We start from the raw sequence: 7,467 nt of genomic DNA, 5'->3' as shown, positions 1-7,467 counted from the left end.
TTCACATTCACATTCACATTCACATTCACATTCACATTCACATTCACATTCACATTCACATTCACATTCACATTCACATTCACATTCACATTCACATTCACATTCACATTCACATTCACATTCACCGTTGTTCGTTGTTCGCTGTTCGCTGTTCGCTGTTCGCTGTTCTCTGTTCGCTGTCGCTGTTCGCTGTTCGCTGTTCGCTGTTTGCTGTTCGCTGTTCGCTGTTCGCGGTTCGCTGTTCGTGGTTCGCTGTTCGCTGTTCGCTGTTCGCTGTTCTCTGTTTGCTGTCGCTGTTCGCTGTTCGCTGTTCGCTGTTCGCTGTTCGCTGTTCGCTGTTCGCTGTTCGCTGTTCGCTGTTCGCTGTTCGCTGTTCGCTGTTCGCTGTTCGCTGTTCGCTGTTCGCTGTTCGCTGTTCGCTGTTCGCTGTTCGCTTTTCGCTGTTCGCTGTTCGTTTTCGTGTTCGTGTTTGTGTTTGTGTTTGTGTATGTTCACATTCACATTCACATTCACATTCACATTCACATTCACATTCACATTCACATTCACATTCACATTCACATTCACATTCACATTCACATTCACATTCACATTCACATTCACATTCACATTCACATTCACATTCACATTCACATTCACATTCACATTCACATTCACATTCACATTCACATTCACATTCACATTCACATTCACATTCACATTCACATTCACATTCACATTCACATTCACATTCACATTCACATTCACATTCACATTCACATTCACATTCACATTCACATTCACATTCACATTCACATTCACATTCACATTCACATTCACATTCACATTCACATTCACATTCACATTCACATTCACATTCACATTCACATTCACATTCACATTCACATTCACATTCACATTCACATTCACATTCACATTCACATTCACATTCAACATTCACATTCACATTCACATTCAACATTCACATTCACATTCACATTCACATTCACATTCACATTCACATTCACATTCACATTCACATTCACCGTTGTTCGTTGTTCGTTGTTCGTTGTTCGTTGTTCGCTGTTCGCTGTTCGCTGTTCGCTGTTCGCTGTTCGCTGTTCGCTGTCACTGTTCGCTGTACGCTGTTCGCTGTTCGCTGTTCGCTGTTCGCTGTTCTCTGTTCGCTGTCGCTGTTCGCTGTTCGCTGTTCGCTGTTCGCTGTTCGCTGTTCGCGGTTCGCTGTTCGTGGTTCGCTGTTCGCTGTTCGCTGTTCGCTGTTCGCTGTTCGCTGTTCGCTGTTCGCTGTTCGCTGTTCGCTGTTCGCTGTTCGCTGTTCGCTGTTCGCTGTTCGCTGTTCGCTGTTCGCTTTTCGCTGTTCGCTGTTCGTTTTCGTGTTCGTGTTTGTGTTTGTGTTTGTGTATGTTCACATTCACATTCACATTCACATTCACATTCACATTCACATTCACATTCACATTCACATTCACATTCACATTCACATTCACATTCACATTCACATTCACATTCACATTCACATTCACATTCACATTCACATTCACATTCACATTCACATTCACATTCACATTCACATTCACATTCACATTCACATTCACATTCACATTCACATTCACATTCACATTCACATTCACATTCACATTCACATTCACATTCACATTCACATTCACATTCACATTCACATTCACATTCACATTCACATTCACATTCACATTCACATTCACATTCACATTCACATTCACATTCACATTCACATTCACATTCACATTCAACATTCACATTCACATTCACATTCAACATTCACATTCACATTCACATTCACATTCACATTCACATTCACATTCACATTCACATTCACCGTTGTTCGTTGTTCGTTGTTCGTTGTTCGTTGTTCGTTGTTCGTTGTTCGTCGTTCGCTGTTCGCTGTTCGCTGTTATCTGTTCGCTGTCCGCTGTCCGCTGTTCGCTGTCCGCTGTTTGCTGTTCGCTGTTCGCTGTCGCTGTCGCTGTTCGCTGTTCGCTGTTCACTGTTCGCTGTTCGCTGTTCGCTGTTCGCTGTTCGCTGTTCGCTGTTCGCTGTTCGCTGTTCGCTGTCGCTGTTCGCTGTACGCTGTTCGCTGTTCGCTGTTCGCTGTTCGCTGTTCTCTGTTCGCTGTCGCTGTTCGCTGTTCGCTGTTCGCTGTTCGCTGTTCGCTGTTCGCTGTTCGCTGTTCGCGGTTCGCTGTTCGTGGTTCGCTGTTCGCTGTTCGCTGTTCGCTGTTCTCTGTTCGCTGTCGCTGTTCGCTGTTCGCTGTTCTCTGTTCGCTGTTCGCTGTTCGCTGTTCGCTGTTCGCTGTTCGCTGTTCGCTGTTCGCTGTTCGCTGTTCGCTGTTCGCTGTTCGCTTTTCGCTGTTCGCTGTTCGTTTTCGTGTTCGTGTTTGTGTATGTGTTTGTGTATGTTCACATTCACATTCACATTCACATTCACATTCACATTCACATTCACATTCACATTCACATTCACATTCACATTCACATTCACATTCACATTCACATTCACATTCACATTCACATTCACATTCAACATTCACATTCACATTCACATTCACATTCACATTCACATTCACATTCACATTCACATTCACATTCACATTCACCGTTGTTCGTTGTTCGTTGTTCGTTGTTCGTTGTTCGTTGTTCGTTGTTCGTCGTTCGCTGTTCGCTGTTCGCTGTTATCTGTTCGCTGTCCGCTGTTCGCTGTCCGCTGTTCGCTGTTCGCTGTTCGCTGTCGCTGTCGCTGTTCGCTGTTCGCTGTTCGCTGTTCGCTGTTCGCTGTTCGCTGTTCGCTGTTCGCTGTTCGCTGTTCGCTGTTCGCTGTTCGCTGTTCGCTGTTCGCTGTTCGCTGTTCGCTGTTCGCTGTCGCTGTTCGCTGTTCGCTGTTCGCTGTTCGCTGTTCGCTGTTCGCTGTTCGCTGTTCGCTGTTCGCTGTTCGCTGTTCGCTTTTCGCTGTTCGCTGTTCGTTTTCGTGTTCGTGTTTGTGTATGTGTTTGTGTATGTTCACATTCACATTCACATTCACATTCACATTCACATTCACATTCACATTCACATTCACATTCACATTCACATTCACATTCACATTCACATTCACATTCACATTCACATTCACATTCACATTCAACATTCACATTCACATTCACATTCACATTCACATTCACATTCACATTCACATTCACATTCACATTCACATTCACATTCACCGTTGTTCGTTGTTCGTTGTTCGTCGTTCGGTGTTCGCTGTTCGCTGTTATCTGTTCGCTGTCCGCTGTTCGCTGTCCGCTGTTCGCTGTTCGCTGTTCGCTGTCGCTGTCGCTGTTCGCTGTTCGCTGTTCGCTGTTCGCTGTTCGCTGTTCGCTGTTCGCTGTTCGCTGTTCGCTGTTCGCTGTTCGCTGTTCGCTGTTCGCTGTCGCTGTTCGCTGTACGCTGTTCGCTGTTCGCTGTTCGCTGTTCGCTGTTCTCTGTTCGCTGTTCGCTGTCGCTGTTCGCTGTTCGCTGTTCGCTGTTCGCTGTTCGCTGTTCGCGGTTCGCTGTTCGTGGTTCGCTGTTCGCTGTTCGCTGTTCGCTGTTCTCTGTTCGCTGTCGCTGTTCGCTGTTCGCTGTTCGCTGTTCGCTGTTCGATGTTCGCTGTTCGCTGTTCGCTGTTCGCTGTTCGCTGTTCGCTGTTCGCTGTTCGCTGTTCGCTGTTCGCTGTTCGCTTTTCGCTGTTCGCTGTTCGTTTTCGTGTTCGTGTTTGTGTTTGTGTTTGTGTATGTTCACATTCACATTCACATTCACATTCACATTCACATTCACATTCACATTCACATTCACATTCACATTCACATTCACATTCACATTCACATTCACATTCACATTCACATTCACATTCACATTCACATTCACATTCACATTCACATTCACATTCACATTCAACATTCACATTCACATTCACATTCACATTCACATTCACATTCACATTCACATTCACATTCACATTCACATTCACATTCACATTCACAATCACATTCACCGTTGTTCGTTGTTCGTTGTTCGTTGTTCGTTGTTCGTTGTTCGTTGTTCGCTGTTCGCTGTTCGCTGTTCGCTGTTCGCTGTTATCTGTTCGCTGTTCGCTGTTCGCTGTTCGCTGTTCGCTGTTCGCTGTTCGCTGTTCGCTGTTCGCTGTTCGCTGTTCGCTGTTCGCTGTTCGCTGTTCGCTGTTCGCTGTTCGCTGTTCGCTGTTCGCTGTTCGCTGTTCGCTGACACATGATGATGGCAAGGTCCAAGATTTACTTCAAGTGAAACTATTTCACAATCCATGTTCACTTTTAAATCAGTAGCAAGACAATCGACAATCGACGCGCTCGCTGTCAAGGACAATTTATTTTTTTATTTTTAGCTACTGAGTGGTCGTAAGAGGCAGGAGACGTTCGCAACACTTCTATTCATTCATATTTATATGATCTGATCTGAATATATGTCTCAATATATGTCGATTAAATTTTTAATTTTTTTTTTTTTTTAACAAGGAGTACAAGTTTTAGATTATTAGATTAGACCTCTAGCGTAATCAAAATTTAATTTAAAATTACAGGTCATACAAACTCCCATCCCCTAGTTTAAGGGGTTGAGGGATGAAAGTTACAAGTTTTATATTTTTTTTGTTGTTTGTGTGCTAATACTAGCTTACATACAAAATTTCAGCTTTCTAGGACATTAGGAAATACCTTAAGAATTTTGATGATCATCAGTGAGTCAGTGACGAAATTAGCGTTTTTTAGATATAAATAAAATCTGAAGTATAAAAGCTAATGTAATTAAAACTTATTATATTCAATAAGTCCGCTATTGACAATATATCCCGAAAATTTTGTTGATCTAGCATAATCCAAACCCAAGTTATGAGGGTTCAAAAAAACGTCGAAGCGCTTCGAGAAAAGGTAGGTAGTGCCCGTGCGCTTCGCTTTCGCTTGGCTCGTCTTGGCGGGGGCACTTTACAACAAGACGGATACTATAGCGAATTTATTAAAGAACTTTCATATTGAGATTTGACAACAACATAAGTATAATTTCTCACCATTTTAAACACTAAAATATAATACTTATACATTTCATAGTCTCTAAACATAATCCGCCGTAACCAGACTTGAATCTACCTGTACCACAGAATAAAAACTAGTAACTATAGCGTTACTTGCACAAAATTTTACACGTATTTTATATTAAGGTGCAGTAACGAACGTTCATCGACAAATTTTACTAGGAGTAAGACTAAAACAGGATTGCTTTTAAATTTCTCTTCTTAATTTAATTTTAATAGTAAGTACAAAAAATCCTATATAGTATTTCAAGAAAAAATTTGTGACTTTATCAAGATAACAAAAGATATTTTTTAAATTAAACTTATATTAAAATACACTAGGTAGTGACTAGCCTATTAACAAAAACCATCAATGACCAATAGAAAACAAGTAATGTAGGTATCGTTTATGCTGTTCGCTGTTCGCTGTTCGCTGTTCGCTGTCGCTGTTCGCTGTTCGCTGTTCGCTGTTCGCTGTTCGCTGTTCGCTGTTCGCTGTTCGCTGTTCGCTGTTCGCTGTCGCTGTCGCTGTTCGCTGTTCGCTGTTCGCTGTTCGCTGTTCGCTGTTCGCTGTTCGCTGTTCGCTGTTCGCTGTTCGCTGTTCGCTGTTCGCTGTTCGCTGTTCGCTGTTCGCTGTCGCTGTTCGCTGTACGCTGTTCGCTGTTCGCTGTTCGCTGTTCTCTGTTCGCTGTCGCTGTTCGCTGTTCGCTGTTCGCTGTTCGCTGTTCGCTGTTCGCTGTTCACGGTTCGCTGTTCGCGGTTCGCTGTTCGCTGTTCGCTGTTCTCTGTTCGCTGTCGCTGTTCGCTGTTCGCTGTTCGCTGTTCGCTGTTCGCTGTTCGCTGTTCGCTGTTCGCTGTTCGCTGTTCGCTGTTCGCTGTTCGCTGTTCGCTGTTATCTGTTCGCTGTTCGCTGTTCGCTGTTCGCTGTTCACTGTTTGCTGTTCGCTGTTCGCTGTTCGCTGTTCGCTGTTCGCTGTTCGCTGTTCGCTGTTCGCTTTTCGCTGTTCGCTGTTCGTTTTCGTGTTCGTGTTTGTGTTTGTGTTTGTGTATGTTCACATTCACATTCACATTCACATTCACGTTCACGTTCACGTTCACGTTCACGTTCACGTTCACGTTCACGTTCACGTTCACGTTCACGTTCACGTTCACGTTCACGTTCACATTCACATTCACATTCACATTCACATTCACATTCACATTCACATTCACATTCAACATTCACATTCACATTTACATTCAACATTCACATTCACATTCACATTCACATTCACATTCACAATCACATTCACATTCACCGTTGTTCGTTGTTCGTTGTTCGTTGTTCGTTGTTCGTTGTTCGTTGTTCGTTGTTCGCTGTTCGCTGTTCGCTGTTATCTGTTCGCTGTCCGCTGTTCGCTGTCCGCTGTTCGCTGTTCGCTGTTTGCTGTTCGCTGTCGCTGTCGCTGTTCGCTGTTCGCTGTTCGCTGTTCGCTGTTCGCTGTTCGCTGTTCGCTGTTCGCTGTTCGCTGTTCGCTGTTCGCTGTTCGCTGTTCGCTGTTCGCTGTCGCTGTTCGCTGTACGCTGTTCGCTGTTCGCTGTTCGCTGTTCGCTGTTCTCTGTTCGCTGTCGCTGTTCGCTGTTCGCTGTTCGCTGTTTGCTGTTCGCTGTTCGCTGTTCGCGGTTCGCTGTTCGCTGTTCGCTGTTCGCTGTTCGCTGTTCGCTGTTTGCTGTTCGCTGTTCGCTGTTCGCTGTTCGCTGTTCGCTGTTCGCTGTTCGCTGTTCGCTGTTCGCTGTTCGCTGTTCGCTGTTCGCTGTTCGCTGTTTGCTGTTCGCTTTTCGCTGTTCGCTGTTCGTTTTCGTGTTCGTGTTTGTGTTTGTGTTTGTGTATGTTCACATTCACATTCACATTCACATTCACATTCACATTCACATTCACATTCACATTCACATTCACATTCACATTCACATTCACATTCACATTCACATTCACATTCACATTCACATTCACATTCACATTCACATTCACATTCACATTCACATTCACATTCACATTCACATTCACATTCACATTCACATTCACATTCACATTCACATTCACATTCAACATTCACATTCACATTCACATTCAACATTCACATTCACATTCACATTCACATTCACATTCACATTCACATTCACATTCACATTCACATTCACATTCACATTCACATTCACATTCACAATCACATTCACATTCACCGTTGTTCGTTGTTCGTTGTTCGTTGTTCGTTGTTCGTTGTTCGTTGTTCGCTGTTCGCTGTTCGCTGTTCGCTGTTCGCTGTTATCTGTTCGCTGTTCGCTGTTCGCTGTTCGCTGTTCGCTGTTCGCTGTTCGCTGTTCGCTGTTCGCTGTTCG

This window comes from Colias philodice, chromosome 13 (genome assembly GCF_061535455.1).
Source record: "Colias philodice isolate Cphi_HAF_F1 chromosome 13, ilColPhil1 Martin Lab GWU primary, whole genome shotgun sequence".
In the NCBI taxonomy this organism is placed as follows: Eukaryota; Metazoa; Arthropoda; class Insecta; order Lepidoptera; family Pieridae; genus Colias; species Colias philodice.
The sequence above is the reverse complement of the archived record's forward strand: the minus strand, read 5'-3'. Positions refer to the sequence as shown.